This window comes from Halichoerus grypus, chromosome 1 (genome assembly GCF_964656455.1).
Source record: "Halichoerus grypus chromosome 1, mHalGry1.hap1.1, whole genome shotgun sequence".
Lineage (NCBI taxonomy): Eukaryota > Metazoa > Chordata > Mammalia > Carnivora > Phocidae > Halichoerus > Halichoerus grypus.
Genome location: NC_135712.1, coordinates 170,124,942 through 170,148,015, shown reverse-complemented (window position 1 = coordinate 170,148,015; position 23,074 = coordinate 170,124,942).

The following is a 23,074-nucleotide window of genomic DNA, read 5'->3' as shown; positions in this document are numbered from 1 at the left end:
TCTGTCAAATAAATAAATAAAATCTTTGAAAAAAAAAAAAAGAATGATTATTTTTGTACAGAGACACACATTAAATTTAATCCTCACTTTGTTATTCAAGACCTCTATGACCCTGGAAAATTATGTAACTTCCCTGAGCTTCAGCATCCTTATCTATTGAAAAGAGACTCAAGGGCCCAATTTGAAATGCAAAAATATAACACCTAATTTATGTGGATGCTTATGAAGATTAATTCAAATGTTTGTAGATGACATAGTAGGTATCTGGCTAGTAAAATTCTAAAAATTAGATCTCATTCTCCCACTAGTTAGGGAGAACTTGGTGACAGGAATATGTCTCACTCCTCTATATGCCTCTGCTACCTACTAGAAGCACTGACACATAAGAGTGTCCTGATAAATATATTTTCCATGCATGGTGCCAGATCTGTGTATAAGACATCATCCTTTAGCTTTTAAAAGTCCTTTTTCCAAGGGATCTAGGATGAGGGCAGGAAATCTTGTTTCACACTCAGTACCACATGCTAATTATTCCCATTATTTAAGTCACATCTTGGAACAACTGCCTGAGATTAATGGCAAGAGATTATTGGAATTCATGTTCTAAATACGCATCTCAATCCCTGTGGGGGAGGAGGACTGGAAAAAAATTGCTTGACAAGAAGTTGAAATTCTATATTACCTCCCTATGTGCTATGATTACAACTGCTATCAGTGAGTGTCAAACACATGAGATGTACCTCTCAAGAGAGTAGACCCCACAGTTCTTTCAAACATCATGGCAGTGACATGACAGATCAAAAACAATCAGTTGCCTTCAGTCTTTTTAAATACATGTGACAGTCACATTTATACCAAATGATTTCAACAAGATTAATGTTATTCAAGTCAGCACCTAGAAATTAATCATTTCACCATTATTTTAGTATTAACAAGACACTTTAAAGGAATCATTTGACAAAGACTATTCACACTAAATTAAGAGGAAAGCACAGATGTCAAAAGCTAATTATCACTGGATAAATTATACAGAGGAGTAGGACCTAAGTCTTAGAAACAGACTCCTTGCTTTTGGAAATCTCTCTTTAGGTTACTTTATCTGGACCCGGCCTCTCTTCTCTCAGTTACCTTTTCAAAACCAGCCAGAATAAGCCATCCACCTTGATACTCCTGTTTTAGAGGCACTTTTAGGACCCAAGTAAAAATTATCATCATCATCACCAATAAAGGTTACTGAACAATTGCCATGTCATAGGAATTGTACTCAAAACACTGTATTATACAGAAATATCATTATTATCCTCATTTTTAGCTAAAGAAAACAGAATACTGAGAAAAAAAGTAATTTTTTCAAGGTCAATTTACTTAGGCAACAACTGATTGCTTTCTTATAGATAAAAAACTTTACCCTCAGTGCTGTTTCAGGACTGTTTCTTTCTATTATGGAATGTTCCTTCTTCAGAGAACAGACTCAAGTTTCTCAAATCAATGGAACAGTGAGCCAGTAGGCAATACAAAGGTGAAATTTGAGGAGAGTGCCACACATTCCTTGAAATACTGTATTTGTCAGTTCTGGAATTTCCATTTGGTTCTTTTTTACCATTTATCTTTTTCTGCTGAAATTTCTCAACTTTTTATTCACTATGAGCATATTTTTTGTCTCATTAAGCATAATTATAATAGTTGCTTTAAAGTCACTATTAATTCCAATATTTAGATAATTTGGGGGTTTTCTGTTTATCGTCTTGAGTATTGGTGACACAGTCCTGTTTCTTTGTATATTGAATAATTTTGAATTATATTCTAGACATTATGGATGTTATGCATTGGAACTTCTGGATTCTGTTATATTTCTCTGGAGAGTGAAACATTTTTGCTTTAGCAGGTTATTAACTTGGTCAGACTCAAAGTATAAACTCTCTCTTGGACAATAGCTGAATACTCCTATCAGTTCTTTTATTCTAATCTATGTTGTTTGGTGTCTGCCCTATACATGTATGGTTCAGGGATTAGCTGGAGATTTGGGGAGGGAATTTGGGGATTCCTCTATCTTCTTTCCATGAACTCCTGCCCCAAATTTCCAGATATTGTGGATTTCACAAACTCTGTCCTCTGCTTCTGCAGACCAGGAAGACTGGGTTTTCAGAGTTTTAGACACCCTCTATGGCTCTGACTGTGGACTACCCTCATTTAAAGAGAGAAAGAGAAGGAAGTGGGCAGGGGAGAGGGAGGGAGAAGGGTGGAGAAGGTAGAAGGCAGGGAGGGAGGGAGGGACAGAAAGAGAGAGACAGAGAGAGAGAGAAACTTACTAAGTGCTTTTCCTTCCAAGTTTTGACTCCTTCCTAAAATCTGCCTATTTTTGTTCACTCTTAGTGCCTTTAGGAAGTTGTTTTTTGTTTTTTGTTTTTTTTGTATTGTGTCCAGAGTTTATAGCTGTTGTCCATGAGAGGTTTGGTTTGATAGGCACTTACTTGGCTATACCAGAAGGATTCTTTTTTGAGAATATGAACAAGTTAGAAATCTTCCCTTAATAAACATAAATAAGCACATTCAAATGAATATGCATACTCACAGATATTCAATGTAGCAGGCATATTTTTGAGAGTTAATGCATCTTTGAAACCTGTACCTATGGTAGATCTCAGGTCAAGAATCCCTGATCCTTGTGCCTGGTGCTGAGATTAAAAAGTGGAGTAAGATTTAGTCCCTACCCTAACAGAGCCCTTGTTCTAGAACAGGGATAAATAAACTTTCTTAAAGGCAAGAGAGTAAAAATGATAGGCTTGTGGACCAGCCACATGATTTCTGTCACAACCTCTCAACTCTGCCATTATAATGCAAAAGCAGTCAGACATACAGAAATGATGAGTGTAGCTATTGTCATTTTCCAAGAGAAAAATAAGCCACAGACCCATGGAATGTAGTTTGCTCACCTTTGTTCTAGAAGAGAGAATGAGAGAGAATAAAGAGAAAAATAGTAAGGACTTGGAAAAAGGTTGAAGAGAAATTCAGAATAATGAAGCAAAAGAGATTGTGATTACCAAGGGAGAATGCTGACAATGTGACTTTGTTTAAAAAGCCAAAAAAAAAAACCTCGTACAATCTGTTTCATCTTTTTACAGCAAAGATCTAAACATCAAACAACAAACAACCAATCCTATCCCTGGTTTATGCATAAGAGCCATCTCTTCATTAGTCTTGCAAAGCTCAAACTCCAAATCTAGTTTTCTCTGCCCCCTGGTTTTTTTAGAGATTTTATTTATTTGACAAAGAGAGAATGAATGCGTAAGCAAGGGGAGGGGCAGAAGAGGAGGGAGAGGGAGAGAGAGAGAGAGTCTCAGTAGATTCCATGCTGAATGTGGAGCCCGATACGGGGCTCGATCTCACAACCCTGAGATCATGACCTGAGCTGAAATCAAGAGTTCGACGCTTAACTAACTGAGCCACCCAGGTGCCCCTAAATCTAGTTTTCAATTAGCTGTCACATCAGCTTCTCACTGTTCTGTAGCTATTTACAGTCTTTACTCTCTACTGGAATGTCAGTGTCTGATGGAGGTGGTGGGGGGATAGGTCATTTATTTATTCTTATGTGGCCCTATATTGAGTGTGGTAATTATTACATAGTACTTACTAAATATAGATATCTGAACAGATGATGGGGAAGAAATTAATTTAAATCAGTATCTATGAAACAGAGTAATAATAACCTTTTAAGAGATGTGTACATAGTACATTAATGTTCACAAAGTAAAAAAAATTAAGATCATGTCTAAATGAAAGGATCAGTAAAACTTCCATAGGGGAAAGAATATATAAACTATGTCTTGAAGATTTATTTTTTTTTTAATTTTTTAATTTTTTTAAAGATTTTATTTATTCACTTGACAGAGAGAGACAGCGAGAGAGGGAACACAAGCAGGGGGAGGGGGAGAGGGAGAAGCAGGCTTCCCGCTGAGTAGGGAGCCCAATGCGGGGCTCGATCCCAGGACCCTGGGATCATGACCTGAGCCAAAGGCAGCCGCTTAACCGACTGAGCCACCCAGGCACCCCGAAGATTTTTTTAAACCAATAATAAAAAACATTCTTTTTATGTTTTTTTTTCCCTAACAATTAAAATGATACATGTTTACATTGGGAAGAAGATTCATCAACCTTCTCTCCCTAATCCAAAAATGCTTCTATTCCTTTGTTGACTTCTTCCCTCACTTCTCATTAGGAGGAGTGAATAGTAATTTGATGTGTCCTCTTGTATTAGTGGACAGAGTCACTGTGGAGGGCAAAATCAAGCGCTCATATTTTCCTATCTAGGTGGTAGAAGAGCAATCTATTTAGCCAAACCTAAATATCTATTGGACATTACTTTTGACTCCTGTATTTGTGGCCATTCAGGAAGTAGTAATATTTTCAGATATTAAGATGGGCATATGACAAAACAACAGAATCCGCTTGTATTAAATTCAGTAGTCCTAACCCAGCTTTTTCTGATGCCTGCATGTGGTGGCTTGAGTTTTAGTCTATGAGTCTACAAATAATAATACAAAGTATCTTGTTTCTCATGTAGTTTTTGTCCTTCAGGTGGAAATCTTCCTCAGTTTGCCATAATACAGTCCTGCAGGGAGCTGATGCCAAATTGATTGGAATTAGCCTGTTTTCCACACTTGCTCTGTGGCCATTCTGCCTAGAAGCATATATGTTCATTACCTTTATTTGAGATAACTGTATATATATTTATATCATTCAGCTATGGGTTTTCTACTAGGGCTACTCTGAAATTGTTAGGGGTCACCATGGAGCATCATTAAACAAATGTGAAGGAACACTCAGTAAGAAAATTCAAACAATAAGAAAATAGGGATCATAGAAGCAAAATTCAAAGTAAAACACTCTCAACTTAATAGAAGCTTGTTGAGAAATTGGGCTGTATGTATATCTTTGGAATAAATTGGCAATCACCTATTCCCTAATAGCAGATAAAGTTGTATAAAGCACAGAATCTTCTTAGAAACCAGTTGAAGAGGTTTGGGTTTTCTTGAATGCCTAGTGACTAGAAAAGTAAGTATATCAGCTCAGATATAGAGTACTGAGAAATAAATCACTTACTTTTAGATGAGACAACTGTGATTTTCAAGGAAATTGGGGAAAACAGCTTGTTCTGACTTCAAATTAAAATATTCCTTAACTTTTAGTGGTCTTAGTATTTAGCTACTAGATGTTTTAAGATATTTTATCAGAGTTACTGAAGATCAAAGTTACTTCTCTTCTCTGGTCCATAAATGGTGTATACACATTTTCATCAGTTGCTTAAACTGTGGTCTATGAATTCTTTGCATCAGGATCATCACTGGGGATGTTTGATAAAAGTGCAGGTACCTACTTACATCCTAGCACGTGTGGTGATGAGCACTGGGTGTTATATGCAACTAATGAATCGTTGAACACTACATCAAAAACTAATGATGTTAGTTGGCTAAGTGAACATAATAATGTGTCCATGTGAACATAATAATAATAAAGTGTTAAAAAAAATAAAAAAGAATTAAAAAAATAAGCTTCCTGAATAAAAATCTCAAAGTGGTGGTGCAATTCAGGAGAATCTTACATTTTTAACCCAGCATAATATTTTACAAACTTAGTAATGCTGGGAAAAACTGTTTGGGCCTGAGCTTAAACTTCAAGTCAGTTTTGTTGCTCCGTATATTCTTAACAAAACATCGGAATACAGGTGAATGTATTAAACTTAAGCTAAGACTCCTGGTGCTGTAACTAATTAGAATCTTAAAAATTTGTACAAGTTTCTTCTTCCTCCTATTCCATCTTTTTAAATGTAGTTTCCTTGGGTTCATGTTTTGGAGTTCTTCAAAAGCAGCAAGAGTAAAGAGAAGTAAAATGAACATCTAGTAAAAATCCAGAAGGTTAAGAAAATTAAAGCTCTTTTTTTTTCTTTTCATGCCCTAAGTCATGTAAAAAAAAAAAAATCCAAGTTGTTTTGTCTTAATATAATATAGGTCTCTTATAGAGCATGCTTGTTTTAAATGTCAAATAATAGCCAAGCTGAAGTCTCAAGCAAGCAGGGCTTTCAGGAATGTACAGCACAATCTGCAGGAAGATGACAATTTAAAAAATTTAAATGTCTGGGACGCCTGGGTGGCTCAGTCGGGTAAGCATCTGCCTTCCGCTCAGGTCATGATCGCAGGGTCCTGGGATCGAGTCCTGCATAGGGCTCCCTGCTCAGCTTCTCCCTCTGCCTCTCCCCCTGCTCATGCTCTCTCTCTCTTTCTCTCTCACTTTCTCTCTCAAATAAATAAATAAAATCTTTAAAAAAATAAATAAAAATAAAAATTTAAATGTCTAACACAAAAGCATCCATCAATAACACCATAGTGATATCACTGCTCAATGCAATGTCCATATAAATATGTCGAAGTGAATTCTCTTCTACAGGCCTTAAACTCATTTGACTCAGCCTTGGCAGAACAAAATAGGATTTTACAACATCTGATATAAATGCGTTTAGATTCTGATGACATATTTTTGAATATGACTGTCAAAAAATCAAATCAGGGTGCAGAAAGTGACTTTATGTTGGTTATCTATAAAGGTGAATTAAAGTGGGGAGAAGTGGCAATTTTGTGAATAATTCAGGGAAGTGGGGGAAAAATATAGTTTGAGTTCTGAATTATTTATTCAGGCTTTCTAGGTTGATCCAATCCATCATGGTCATTATTCAATTTTCCTTTTCCTGTGTAGCTGTAGGCCGTGGTGTGTCCCTTCTAGTGTGATCCTAGTACATTCATAGCAAATGGTCTGAATGGGTTTTCCCAATCTTCTCATTTGTATGCAATGATAATTATGGTAGTAGTAAACATTTATTGAACATTTATGTGCCAATCACAGCTCTAATTACTTTACTGCTCATTTATCCTTTATAACAACTCTATGAAGTAGATATTAATATTTCCACTTTATAGATGAAGGAACAAGAACCAGACAGCTTAAATAACTTGTACAGCTAGCAAGGAGCAAATCCTGAAACCAAAATGAATATCTAATTCTAAAGCCTTGCTTTTATCAACTATACTATACTGAGAGCTTTAAAAAACAGGTCTGATTCAAAGACTACCTTGGTGTTGTTTTTGGTTCCCATTGTATTGCTTGGTTAATAGCAACTAGAGCAGAAGAGAAAAAGATGGGGATGAATCCCTGGCACTGGGTGTGGGATCCGGCTTCCTGAGAGGCTGCAGAGTTATCAGCTGCAGCAGGCTGCAAGTATGTGAGGGATGAAGCTTACTCGATGGAAAATGGGAGGTTGAGGGACGAGACAGGTTAATTTCCTCTCTTTTCTCTCCCCCACGGAGGAAGATATGATCTTCTGTTCAGTCCTTCTGGAGAAGTTGTATGTGGCAAACATCATCTGCTGACTGTCCTCTTGGTCTGTTTGGCAGCTTTCTGTGAAGTGGCCCCCGGTATGGAGCACCACACATCCTATCACTTCGCTCTTTGCTTGCCTAGCCTCTTTTCAATCTCACCTTCACTGTCTTGGACTTACACCTCCCCAGTAAAATGTCAGTACCTTAATGGGGTGCCTCAGTGCCTTCTTAGTGGTCCTGGGCTAAAACAACAGTTAACGCATACATAGTCCCCCCCAAGTACCAGACCCCATTCTCAGTGCTTCAGGGATATTAACTCATTTAATCCTGGCAACAACCTAGTGAGGTATTATCATCAACCCCATTTCCATTTTACAGTTAAGGAAATCAGGATACAGAAAGGTTAAGTCTTTCTAGGGAGCATAAAAAACAATCTTCTCTACATGTTTGTTGCATATGAATACATAAATGAATAAATGGAAACCTGCTCAAGAGAATGAAATAATCAGGAAAATTCCACTTCTAAACTTCACTGGGTGCTGCGGCTTCCATTATTAGGCTATTTGGTGGAGGAAAAAAGTTTTCAGCCTTGGATCCAGCAAAATGCATGGCATAGAATAGATACTCAGCATTTACTTGCTAAAATAATGCATATTTCCTAAGTCTGGGTATTTTTTTTTAACAACATCTATAAAATATTTCTTTAAACATGCAAAGACCTAAAAAAGATTGAATAACACTGCTGTTGCATGGTTCCAGGAGCTCAGATTATGAGGAAAAGTAATGGTGGGGAAATTAACAGGGGAGATGCCTTGCTACACCTTTGCTTTATGTAAAATAGAGCTGAGTTGCTGGAATTTAAAGTTCCTTAGGGTTGTAAGACCAACAATAAACAAAGAATAAAAGATTCTGCCATGAAAATCAATGAGTTTCCAGAAAAATAAACAGCCAAGAAATGAGCATCTTCTTTTGTGCCCTATGAATTTTCCTTGGCATGAGTTGATCTTTTGTCAACAATCTTTGTTTCCTATTTGATGTGAATGTGCAGTGCAGTGGCCCTTATTCAAGTATTGATAAGAGCATTGAGAGACTTCAGGAAGCTTAAAAGATTTGATGAGGATGGGAAACAAGTGACCGGGAAATGAAAGTGACACAACATTGTCAACTATTAACCCAAAGATCAGAGTCTTCTAATATGGTTGGTGTCTTAGATTTTCTCATGTATTTCTGCATTTTCTTTCTTTCTTTTTCCAGTTACTGCATATTTTTAAAGGAGCAAACTGGTTTCTAAATGAATTGATTTTGTGTGAAAAATGGAATACCAGAGTTTAGAGTAAACTTTAAATTAAGCTCAGCTTATTTCACCCTATTATAGTTTCCTGAAAATTCTTTACAGCCTAAGAGCCAAGTTTTTAAAGTATGTTATTTTCCATTGCACTGCAATCAAGCATCCAACTGACAAACCATTTCTACACTTATGTCTAAGGGAAGCTATGGGTATTTTCATTTCATCTTTGGGGAACTCTCGTATACACTGTTATTTGCCAGGTTAATCTTACAGTTGTAGAATTAGAAAATGAATGTTGATGGGGGTGATCTCTAAGTCTTTGGATAAATAGGACAAATCTCCTCATCCTTTTTGGTACCTTTGAGAAATTCCTTTCCTACTGATGAGGGTTGAAAGCAGTTGTATCTCCCTCAGCTGACTCCTGCAGTCTGGCCAGAGGTACCAATATGAGGCTTATCTGGGCGAATGCAATATCCTATAGCTCTGGTAACTGATATGGGACTTGGCACACACCCAAAACTAAAAACAATCATAGTCCTCTTTAGCATTTTTCTGCTCAAGCCGACAGGAAAAGAAGATTTTTATAACCATTTGTCCATTCTTGGCTTGAGTAATTTGTTATTAAAAAAAAAAAAAAGTTCAGATCTCCCATTTGTTTGGGCAATTTATTTTTTTGTTTGACTATTACCTTTTTGTGTGTTTGATTATTTTATCCAAGTTTCAAATTAATTAGCATTAAGGGATTCTAAATATTTCATCATTTTGTAATGTCTGCAGTATCTGTAGTTCTGACCCCTTTTTCAATTCTAATGTCACTTAATTGCACCTCCTTTCTTTTGTCTCTTGATCAATTTTGGCAGAGATTTGTTAATTTTAGTCTTTGTAAAGAAACAAACTTCGGTTTTGTTGAGAACATTGTATTGTTACTTTACATACCATTAATTTCTGCTCTTATCTTCATATATATTTTTTAATTTCTACTTTCTTTGGGATCCACTAGTTTTTTTCGTAATGTTTGAAATGGATGCTTAATTCATTTATAATTAGCTTTTTTGTTTTCTATAGTACTTGAAGCTACAGATTTCTAAGCACAACGTTAGTTGCATGACATCAGTTTTTATATGCTATTATCATTCAGTAAAGCTTTTTTCTAATTTCAATTATGATTGACTCATTAATTATTTAGAAGCATGCTTAATTTCTAAACATAAGTAGTTTCCAAGTTTTCTTTTTATTACTGATTATATGATAGTTAGAAAATGAAATTTATAATTGATTTTTTTAAAATTTGTTATTTGTTTTATATTGCTATATGAGACTGGGGTGTGTGAGCATGAATGTGCATGTTTGTGTGTTAATGATTTAATTGTGCTCTAAAGTAATGTTCATACTGTATTAGTTCAGTGTCCTATAGGCATATATGTATAAAACAAGTGGACAAATGGAGTTGTTAAAATCTTCTACATCCAGTTTTTCTTTTCTCTTGTTTTATTATTTATTTATTTAGTTAGTTACTTACTTATTTACTTACTTTTCTTTTTGGCTTGCTTGTGCTATTAGTTATTAATAGAAATGTTAAAAATCTCACACTGTGAAGGTGGATTATCTAGTTCATTTTTTAACTTTTTATTTTAAAATAATTATAGATTTAGAGGCAGTTGCAAAAGGAAGTTGCAAAAAAAGTTGCAGAGAGATCTTGCCTATACTTTACTTACTTTCCCCTAATGATTATATTTTACATAACTATGATATACACTCAAAACTAAGGAAATTGACTTTGGTGCAAAGTGTGCACACAGACCTGTGTCATTTAATTTCATGTAAATACTGTAACATTGATTCTGTTGCAATCAAAATACAAAACAATTTTTATCACAAGTACGTTCTCTCTCCTGCCACCCCTTCACAGTCACATCTATCCCTAACCTTTGCCAACCCCTAAGCCATTTTGAGAATGTTATGTAACTTGAATATTAAAGTATGCAACTTGAAGAATGGCTTTTAAAACTCAACCTAATGCCCTTGAGATCCATCCAAATAGAGTGTATTAACTGCTTGTTTTTTATTGCTAATGTACGGTTAAGGATATACCACATTTTGTTTAACCAAATACCTCTTCAGAAGCGTATTTCCAATTTTCAGCTGTTACAAATAGAGCTGTTATAAATATTTGTGTAGAAGGTTTTGTGTGGGCATATAATTCATTTTTTTCCTTGGTGAACACCCAGCAGTGCAATTACTAGGTCATATAGTAAGTAAATATTCAGTTTTTAAAGAAACCATCAAACTGCTTTCCAGAGTGGCTGTACCATTTTACATTTCATTCCACATGCAATGGATGACAGATCCACTTTCTCAGCATCTGCATCAGCATTTGAGATTGTATTTTTTTAAGCTGTTCTAAATAGAACTCTATTCTAACAGAATAGAACAAGATATCTCATCATGGTCTTAAATACATTTCCCTGGTATAAAGTGATATTGAACATCTTTTCATGTGCTTATTTGCCATTCTCTATTATGAAATGTCTCTTCATGTTTATTTGTGTTCTAATTAGATTGTTTGATTTTTACTGTTGGGTTTTGAGAATTATTTGTACATTCTAGATAAGAGTCTTTTGTCAGATATGTGGGTTACAAATACTTTCTCCCAGTCTGTAACTTACTTTCTCTTTACCTTAATAGGATCTTTCACAGAACATTTTTTTTTATTTGATAAAATCCATTTTATTGTTTTTTTTTTTTCTTTTGTAGAACATAATTTTGTTCTTATGTCTAAGAACTCTTCAGCATTCTCTAGGTCCCAGAGAATTTTTTTCATTGTTTTCCTCTAAAATTGTTATAGTTTTAAGTTTTGCACTTATATCTGTAATCTAATTTAATTAACTTTGATATAAGATGTGAGGTTTAGGTCTAAATTCATTTTTGCCTATAGATATCAATTTCTCTAATACTAACTTTTGAAAAGATTATCCTTCCTCTATTGAATTGCTCTTGCATCTTTGTGAATAATCAGTTGGCTGTACTTGTGTTGGTCTATTTCTGGGTTTTTGTTTGATAATACTATCAATTTTTAAAATTTATTTTGAAGTTATATTGATAGTTACATACACATTTGGAATTTTATATCTTCCTCTGTACTGAATTAAGAAAAATCATATGTACTCTCTTCCTTTCTGATGTTTTTGCCTTAAAATCCATTTCTTTTTATATCAGTATAGATATTTCAACTTTCAAAAATTTGTATTTGTTCAATAAATCTTCCATTCTTTTATGTAATTTCAAACTTTCTCTTTTATCATACTTTAGATTTCCTTCTTACAAACCCATATGGATAGGATTTTTATTAATTCACTTCGACAGTTTGTGTCTTTTAAGTAAAGCATTCAATCTTTTTAAAACAACTAGTATTTGGGATTTTTTTTCTATCTTATTTTGTGTTTTCTACTGTTGCACTTTTTCCTGTATTCTATTCTTTCCGTATTTTATATTTTCTTTTCTCATTCAATATTTCCATGTAGTTGTTTGGAAATTAACCCTAATTTATGTTACTCTAGAGTCTTAACAACTACACTTAATAATGAAAGCTAATCAATACTTTTACCCCCCAAACACAAAGCTTTTAGAATATTTTAACCACAATTACTCTCCATCTCAATTTATACTCTACTGTTGTCTATTTGTTCTTATAAAATCTTGTCTTATAAAATTGTGTTGTGTACAGTCAATGTTTAGATTTACCTGCATATTTACAACATTTACTACTCATGATTATTTCTTGCTTTTTCTATCTTTCATCTGGAATCATTTTCCTTCTGCCCATACTGCATTTATCTGAATACTAGCTGGTGGCAAATTATGTCTTTTTATTACTTTCGAAAGATCCTGATTTCACTTATGTTTCGAAAGTTATTTTTTTTATTAGAAGCCTCCCCAGAGAAATTAGACAAGAAAAATAAATGAAATGCATCCCAATTAAAAAGAAAGAAGTAAAACTGTCACTATTTTCACATGACATGGTATTATATACAGAAGACCCTAAGGACTCCACTAAAAAATTATTAGGACTAATAAGCAAATTTAGTAAAGTTGCAGTATACAAAATTGATGCACAAAAATCAGTGGTGTTTCTATACAATAATGATGAACTGTCAGAAAGAGAAATTAAGAAAACCATCCTACTTATAATTGCATCAAAAGAATAAAATACCTAGGAATAAATTTAATCAAGGCAGTAAGAGATTGGTATACTGGAAACTGCAAGACATTCATGAAAGAAATTGAAGATGACACAAATAAACAGGTTATCTGTGCTCATGCATTGGAAAAATTAATATTGTTAAAATGTCCATACCACCCAAAGCAATCTATAGGTACCAACCTATCAAAGCTCCAATGGTACATTTCACAGAAACAGAATAATCCTAAGATTTGTATGGAACCATAAAAGACCCTGAATAGGCAAAGCAATCTTGAGAAGAAAGAATAAATCTGCAGGCATCATGCTTCCTGATTTCAAGCTATGATAACAGGCTATAGTAATAATAATTTTAAAAAGTATGATAGTGTCAGAAAAACAGACACATAGATCAATAAACAGAACAGAGAGCCCAGAAATAGAACCACAAATACATGGAAAAATTACTTTATGAAAAAGTAGTCAAGACTATACAATGAGGAAAGGAGAGTCTCTTCAATAAATGGGGCTGGAAAAATTGGACAGCCACATGCAAAAGAATGAAACTGGACCACTATCTTACACCCTACACAAAAATTAACTCAAAATGGATTAAAGACATAAATGTAAAATGTGAAAAATAAAACTCCTAGAGGAAAACGTGGGTGGTAATCTTGACATTGGTCTTGGAGATGATTTCTCTTTTTAATCTGACACCAAAAACAAAGGAAGCAAAAGCAAAAATAACCAAGTGGGATTATATCAAACTAAAGAGCTTCTGCAGAGCATATGAAATCATCCACAGAATAAAAAGGCATCCTACTGAATGGGAGGACATATTTGCACATCATGTATCTGCTAAGGAATTAAATATATAAAGAACTCATACAACTCAATAACAAAATATAAACTAATCTAAAAGGCAGAGATCTATAGAGACATTTTCTTTAAAGATGACCAACAGGCATATGAAATGGTTCCTCAACATTATTAATCATCAGGAAATGCAAATCAAAACCACAATGAGATATCACCTCACACCGTTACAGTGGTTATTATCTAAAGGACAAGAAGGAACAAGTGTTGGTGAGGATGTGGAGAAAAGGGAACCTTTGGGCACTGTTGGGAGGAATGTAAATTGGCATAGCACTATGGAAAACACTATGGAGTTTCCTCAAGAAATTAAAAATAGTGCTCCCATTCAAGATGGCGATGTAAGGGAATCCTGAAATCCCCTCCTCCATGCACATACCAAATCTACAGCTATACAGGGAACAATTTCATCTAAAAAAGTCCTACAAACAGGCTGAGTTGACTCCTATGGTTGAATGACAGAAGGCACACATCACAGTGATGGAAAGGCGTAGACACAATCTTGCCATAATCTCCACTTCCACATGATATGGTGCCCCACAGTCAGGAGAGAACTTGAATGCCAGAGCTTCTCCCTAAGGAGTGAAGAGTTTGGCCCCGCATGAGGCACCTCCAAGTTTTAAGACCTACACATAAGAGACAAGCCCCTAAAACTTCTAGCTTTGACAACAAATGGGGCCTACATTCATGAGACCCACAAGGCTAAAACAATCTGAGAAATGGCAATTAAAGAGCTTGTGTGCTTAGACTCACCCAGCCTGGGGCCCAACCCAGAAGTGGCCACCGAGAGGTACCAAGACTGTGTATGAGAGAGCCTCACTTGTGTGTCTTGCAGCTTTGGGCAGAGGGGCAGGCTTTAGGTTTGGCAAGCATCCAGGCATGCTCTCAGTGAATGTAGGCTGGAGCATGTCATCTCTGTGCTTCCCTTCTGCCTTGATATAGCTCACTTGTATCTCCCAGGTGGGAGCTTAAACACTTGTCTAGAGCCCTGATTTTTCAACCAGTGCCCAGTGGTGCCCACTCTAGATCCCTTGGTACTGGTGAGCAGTGGGGCTTACACTTGTGGTACCCTAAGATTGTATATATTTGCATACATAAAATTTTGCTGCCTGAAAGTCTGATTCCAATCATCCTGATCTAAGTGTTTACTGAGATCTTCCCCTTTGGGACACTGACAGGTCTTGACATACCCTCAACTACAAGGAGTCACTAAAAATAAAATAGTTTCCTTGGACAATCATAAAGGTTTGAGACAAAACTGAAAGCTAGGGTAATTTTGAACAAAAAGGTTCATCTCCTACCTAAGGCTACTCCTTCAAGACTAACAGAAGTAACTATTTTACGTAATGCATAGAAACCAATGGAGAATCAAGCAACATGAATAAACCAAGAAATACATTCTGAACAGAACAACAAGATAAAACCTCAGGAAAAGACCTTAATGAAATGGAAATAAGCACTTTACCTGATGGTTAAGTGTAAGCCCTGCTGCTCACCAAACTCAGGATAAGAAACAACGAACACAGTAAGAACTGTAGCAAAAAGAGAAAATGTAAGAAAGTACCAAATAGAAGTCACAGAGCTTTAGAATACAGTAATTGAACTGAAAAATACATTAAAGGGCTTCAACAGCAGACTAAATGAAGCAGAAAAAAGGATCAGTGAATGCAAGGACAGGGCAGTGGAATTCGCTCAATCAAAGCAAGGGAAAAAAAGTGAAAAAGAAAGTGAAGATAGATTAAGACACTTATGGGACAATATCAAGTGGACTAATGTTCACAGTATAGTGACCCAGAAGGAGAAGAGAGAAGAAAAGGGGCAGAAAACTTATTTAAAGAAATAATGACTGATAACTCCCTGAAACCAGAGAAGGAAAAAGACAATCAGATCCAGGAAGACCAGAAAGTTTCAAATAAGATGAATCCAAAGATACCAGAGCAACATATAATTAAAATGTCAAAAGTTAAGGGAGAAAATCTTAAAAGCAGCGAGAGTAAAACAACTTGCTACATGCAAGGAAGCCTCCGTAAGGTTATCTGCTGAGTTTTCAGCAGAAACTTTGTAGGCCAGAAAGGAATGTCATGATTATTCAAAATGCAGAAAGAAAAAAATTCCAACAAATAATACTCTATTTAGCAATTTTGTCATGTACAATTGAAGGAGAGAGAGAGTTTCTCAAATAAGCAAAACCTAAAAAAGTTCATCAACACTACTGAATTTACAAGAAATATCAAAGGGACTTCTTTAAGCTGAGAAAGAAAAGGTACCAGTTACTTACATGAAAACATGAAAATATAAATCTCAGTGGTAAAAGTAAACATATAGTAAAGATAGTGGATTAATCACTTATAAAGCTAGCATCAAGGTTAAAAGGTAAAAGTAGTAAAAATTACTTTAACTACAAAATTAGTTAAGGGATACACAAGATAAATAGATGTAAAATTTGACATCAGAAAGAAACTGGGGTGGGGGAGATTTGACATCAAAAAGAAACTGGGGTGAGGGAGAGTAGAAATGTGAACGTAGAGCTTTAGAATGTGTTTACACTTTTTTTGGAATCAACTTAAAAGAGACGTAAGTTAAGTGTAAGCCTCACAGTAACCCCAAAGCATAACCTAGAGTAGATACACAAAATAGAAAGGAATCTAAGCACTAAAGATGGCTGTTAAACCACAAAGGAAGAGCTCAAGAAAGGAATAAGGACCAGCCAGAAAACATTTAACAAAATGGTAATTGGTATATATCAATAATTACTTTAAATTTGAATGAACTAAATTTCCCATGACATGGAGTGGCTGAGTGGCTTAAAAAAAAAAAAAAAAAGGGAGAAGGAAAGATGGCGGAGGAGTAGGGGAACTGATTTCAACTGGTCCCCGGAATTGAGCTGGATATCTACCAGACCACTCTGAGCACCCACGAAATCAGCCTGAGATGTAAGAAGATCTGGATCTCTACAAGCAGAATATCGCAGGCGGTTGGTTTCGAGGTATGAAGTGGGGAGCCATGATTCCGCGGGCAGATATTGGAGGATAAATGGCAGTGGGAGGGTGCCTGGCCATGAGGATCCTACACCGCCGGTGAGCGACAGCCTCGTGCGCTGGGTACGGGGCACAGACTCGCAGACCGGTAGTGGCGGGGAAAGGACTTTAGGGCAGCCCCCGGGGCGGAAACCCAGAGCAGTGGGTCACGCAGGTGAAATCGGAGCTGCTGGCGGTTTTAGAAGCACAAAGGGCAGAGATGTGCCCCGACCTGGAGGCAGGACTGGGGGCGCCGCAGAGGGGCACACAACCCAGGACGCTGCAGTTTATAGCAGCACGGATGGAAACGGAGATGGTGTGGCCTGGAGAGCTCACTGAAGAACAGACTGCGGTCTCTCTGCTCTGAGGCAGAGGGTTAGAAACAGTCTCTTCTGCTCTGACTTGCGGAAGAGACATGGAAAGCCGCCAGGGAAAGCAGCCAAAGAACAAAAGCCCCCAAAACGGATCCCCGCTGAGCCCATCCCCCACCACAGGGGGGGCAGGGCAACTCCGCCCAAACAGGGTTGCCTGAGTAACAGTGCGCAGGCCCCTCCCCTGAGAAGATAGGCTGGGAAAATAAGAGGCTAGCAACCCTAAGGTCCCAAGAAAACAGGTGCATCTTGCTTGCGTTCTGGTCAATAATTTGGACTCTATACATTCCCTCAAACACCCATCAACAGAATGACTAGGAGGAGGAGCCACCAAAATGGAAAAGACTCAGAGATTATGACTTATGCTGCAGATTTACAAATGGATGCAGATATAACCAAGATGTCGGAGATGGAATTCAGGCTAGCAATTGTGAAGACAATGGCTAGAATGGAGAAATCAATTAATGGCAACATAGAATCTCTAGGGGCAGAAATGACAGCTGATTTGGCAGAACTTAAAAATGCTATCAATGAGATCCAATCCAATCTAGATAATCTAACAGCTAGGGTAAGTGAGGCAGAAGAACAAATAAGCGACCTGGAAGACAATATAATAGATAAAAAGGGAAAAGAGGAGGCCAGGGAAAAACAACTCAGAATCCATGAAAATAGAATCAGAGAAATAAGTGACACCATGAAGCGTTCCAATGTCAGAATGATCGGAATCCTGGAGGGAGTGGAGAGAGAGAGAGGACTAGAAGATGTATTTGAGCAAATCGTAGCTGAGAACTTCCCTAATCTGGGGAATGAAACAAACATTCGCGTCCTAGAGGCAGAGAGGACCCCTCCCAAGATCAAGGAAAACAGGCCAACACCCCGGCATGTAATAGTAAAACTTGCAAATCTTAGAACCAAGGAAATCATCTTAAGGGCAGTTAGGGGGAAGAGATTCCTTACGTACAGAGGGAGGAACATCAGAATAATGTCAGACCTATCCACAGAGACCTGGCAAGCCAGAAAGGCCTGGCAAGACATATTCAGGGTACTAAATGAGAAGAACATGAAGCCAAGAATACTTTATCTGGCAAGGCTGTCATTTAGAATGGATGGAGAGATTTGACAAAATACAACATCCTTTCCTGATTAAAACTCTTCAGAGTATAGGGATAGAGGGAACATTCCTCAAGTTCATAAAATCCATCTATGAAAAACCCACAGTGAATATCATCCTCAATGGGGAACAGCTGAGAGCCTTTCCCTTAAGATCAGGAACACGTCAAGGATGCCCACTCCCGCCACTCTTGTTCAACATAGTACTAGAAGTCCTAGCAACAGCAATCAGACAACAAAAAGAAATAAAAGGTATTCAAATTGGCAAAGAAGAAGTCAAACTCTCTCTTTTCGCAGATGACATGATACTTTATGTGGAAAACCCAAAAGACTCCACCCCCAAATTACTAGAACTCATACAGCAATTCAGTAATGTGGCAGGATACAAAATCAATGCACAGAAATCAGTTGCTTTCTTATACACTAACAACGCAACTGTAGAAAGAGAAATTAGAGAAACGATTCCATTTACAATAGCACCAAAAACCATAAGATGCCTCGGAATAAACCTAACCAAAGAAGTAAAGAATCTATACTCTAGGAACTACAGAACACTCATGAAAGAAATTGAAGAAGACACAAAAAGATGGGAAAATATTCCATGCTCATGGATCAGAAGAATAAACATTGTTAAAATGTCTATGCTACCCAGAGCAATCTATACCTTCAATGCCATCCCAATCAAAATTCCAATGACATTTTTCAAAGTGCTGGAACAAACAATCCTAAAATTTGTATGGAATCAGAAAAGACCCCGAATTGCCAAGGAAATGTTGAAAAAGAAAAGCAAAGCTGGGGGCATCACATTGCCCGATTTCAAGCTATATTACAAAGCTGTGATCACCAAGACAGCATGGTACTGGCACAAAAACAGACATATAGACCAATGGAACAGAATAGAGAACCCAGATATGGACCCTCAACTCTATGGTCAAATAATCTTTGACAAATCAGGAAAAAAACATGCTATGGATAAAAGACAGTATCTTCAATAAATGGTGCTGGGAAAATTGGACAGCCACATGCGGAAGAATGAAATTCGACCATTCTCTAACACCATTCACAAAGATAAACTCAAAGTGCATGAAAGACCTCAATGTGAGACAGGAATCCATCAAAATCCTAGAGGGGAACATAGGCAGTAACCTCTTTGACATCGGCCACAGCAACTTCTTTCAAGATACATCTCCAAAAGCTAATGAAACAAAAGCAAAAATGAAGTTTTGGGACTTCATCAAGATAAAAAGCTTCTGCACAGCAAAGGAAACAGTCAACAAAACAAAGAGGCAACCCACAGAATGGGAGAAGATATTTGCAAATGACACTACAGATAAAGGGCTGGTATCCAAGATCTATAAAGAACTTCTCAAACTCAACACCCAAAAAACAAATAATCAAGTCAAAAAGTGGGCAGAAGATATGAAAAGACACCTCTCTGAAGAAGACATACAAATGGCTAACAGACACATGAAAAAATGCTTATCATCATTAGCCATCAGGGAAATCCAAATCAAAACCACATTGAGATACCACCTTACACCAGTTAGAATGGCAAAAATGGACAGGGAAAGAAACAACAAATGTTGGAGAGGTTGTGGAGAAAGGGGAACCCTCTTACACTGTTGGTGAGAATGCAAGTTGGTACAGCCACTTTGGAAAACAGTGTGGATGTTCCTCAAAAACTTAAAAATAGAGCTACCCTATGACCCAGCAATTGCACTACTGGGTAGTTACCCCAAAGACACAGATGTAATGAAAAGAAGGGCCATATGCACCCCAATGTTCATAGCAATGTCCACAATAGCCAAACTGTGGAAAGAGCCGAGCTGCCCTTCAACAGACGAATGGATAAAGAAGATGTGGTCCAGGGGCACCTGGGTGGCTCAGTCGTTAAGCATCTGCCTTCGGCTCAGGTCATGATCCCAGGGTCCTGGGATCGAGCCCTGCATCGGGCTCCCCGCTCAGCGGGAAGCCTGCTTATCCCTCTCCCACTCCCCCTGCTTGTGGTCCCTCTCTCGCTGTGTCTCTCTCTGTCAAATAAATAAAATCTTTAAAAAAAAAAAAAAAAAGAAGATGTGGTCCATATATACAATGGAGTATTACTCAGCCATCAGAAAGGATGAATACCCAACTTTTACATCCACATGGATGGGACTGGAGGAGACTATGCTAAGTGAAATTAGTCAAGCAGAGAAAGTCAATTATCATATGGTTTCACTTATTTGTGGAACATAAGGAATAGCATGAAGGACATTAGGAGAAGGAAGGGAAAAATGGGCGGGGGGAGTTGGAGGGAGAGATGAGCCATGAGAGACTATGGACTCTGAGAAACAAACAGGGTTTTAGAGTGTGGGGGCAGGGATGGGCTAGCCAGGTGATGGGTATTAAGGAGGGCACGTACTGCATGGAGCACTGGGTGTTATATGAAAACAATGGATCGTGGATCACCATATCAAAAACTAATGATGTATTGTATGGTGACTAACATAACATAATAAAATTAAAAAAAAAAAAAGACCTGTCTATATGGTGCCTATAAGAGACTCACTTCAGATGTATCAAGAATATAGACAGAAAGTTGAGGGATAGATAAAGATATTCCATATAAATGGGAACCAAAAAATGCTTAAGTAGCTATACTTGTAACAGACAAGATAGACTGAAAACAAAGACTGTAATAATAGACAAAGAAAGACATTACAATATGATAAAGGATTCAATCTAACAAGAGGATATAACATTGATAAATATTTACGCACCCAACATAGGGGCACATAAATATATATGGTAAACATTAACAGACCTAAAGTGAGAACTAGACAGCAATACGTTAATAGTAGGGGACTTTAATATCCCACATATGTCAATAGATTATCCAAACAGAAAATCAATAAGGAAACATCAGTCTTAAATTACATGTTAAACCAAATGGATTTAACTCATATACACAAGACATTCCGTTCAAAAGCAACAGAATATACATTCTTTCAAGTGTACCTGGAACATTCTTTAGGATAAGTCATATGTTAGGCCACAAAACAAGCCTTTTAAACTGAAGAATACTGAAATCATAGCAAGCATTTTTATAACCACAATGATATGAAACTAGATATCAATTACAAGAAAAAACTGCAAAATGCACAAATATGTGGAGATTAAACAACATGCTACTGAACAAGCAATGGTCAAAAAATAATCAAAAGAGAAAAAAAAATTTGGAAATTCATGGAAATTAATTTTCCATGAAAATGGAAATACAACATTCCAAAAGTTATGGGATGCAATGAAAGCAGTTTTAGTATAGACATTCACAGTGATAAATGCATACCTGAAGAAATAAGAAAGATCTCAAGTAAACTAACCTTACACTCAAGGAACTAGAACAAATAAATTCCAAGTTCAGTTGAAGGAAGAAAATAGCAAAATCAAAGCCGAAATAAATGAAATAGAGATTAAGAAAACAATAGAAAAAATTAATGAAGCTAGCAGCTGGTTCTTTGAAAAGATAAAGTTGACAAAAATTAGGTAGGCTTACCAAGAAAAAAAACAGAGAGGACAAAAAATTCAAAATCAAAGAGGAAATGTTACAACTGATACCACAGAAATACAAAGGATCAATAAGACTAAACACTTATATGCCAACAAATTTGACAATCTAGAATAAATGGGTAAATTCCTAGAAATATACAACCTACCAAGAGTGAATCATGATAAATAGAAAATCTGAGCATACCAGTTATTAGCAAGGAGATTGAGACAATAATCAAAAACCTCATAATAAGCAAAAGTCCAGGACGAGATGGCTTCACTGATGGGTTCTACACCAGGCTTTCAAAGACTACCAATTCTTCTCAACTCTTCCAAAAAAGAGGAGAGGAGAGAACTCTTACAAACACATTTTACAAGGCCAGCATTACCATGACAACAAAACCAGACAAGGATGCCACAAGAAATGAAAATTACAGGCCAATATCCCTGATGAACAGAGATGCAAAAATCTCCAACAAAATGCCAGCAAACCAAATTCAACATTACATTAAAAGGATCATACACTGTGATCAAGTGAGATTTATTCCAGGCAGGCAAGTATGGTTCAACATACACAATTCAACCAATTTGATGAACCATTTTAACAAAATGAGAGTAAAAAATTATATAATTATCTCAACAGATGAAAAAAAAATTTTGAAAAAAATTGAACACTGATTTATGATAAAAACTCTCAACAAAGGGGTATAAAGAGAGTGTACCTCAACATCATAAAGGCCATATATGATAAGTCTACAACAAACATGATACTCAGTGGTCAAAAGCTGAAAGGTGGGGGCGCCTGAGTGGCTCAGTCGTTAAGCGTCTGCCTTCAGCTCAGGTCATGACCCAGGGTCCTAGGATTGAGCCCTGCATCAGGCTTCCTACTCCGCCGGAAGCCTGCTTCTCCCTCTCCCACTCCCCCTGATTGTGTTCCCTCTCTTGCTGTGTCTCTCTCTGTCAAATAAATAAAATCTTTAAAAAAAAAAAAAGAAGTTGAAAGGTGTGTGTGTGTTTGTTTGTTTCTAAGACCAGGACTATGACAAAATATGTGCACCCATGGCACTTTTATTCAACACAGTATTGGAAATACAAACCAGAACAGTTGACATGGGCAGGGGGGCGCAGAAAAGAAATACAAGGTATTCAAATTGGAAAGAAGAAGTAAAGCTGTTACTATTTGCACATGACGTGATACTACCTGCAGACGAAGACTCCATCAAAAATCTGTTAGAAATAAGCAAATCCAGTAAACTTACAGAATACAAAATCAGTATCGAAAATCTGTTAGATTTCCTTACACTAATAATGACCTCTTGTAAAGAGAAATTAATGTGGATGGA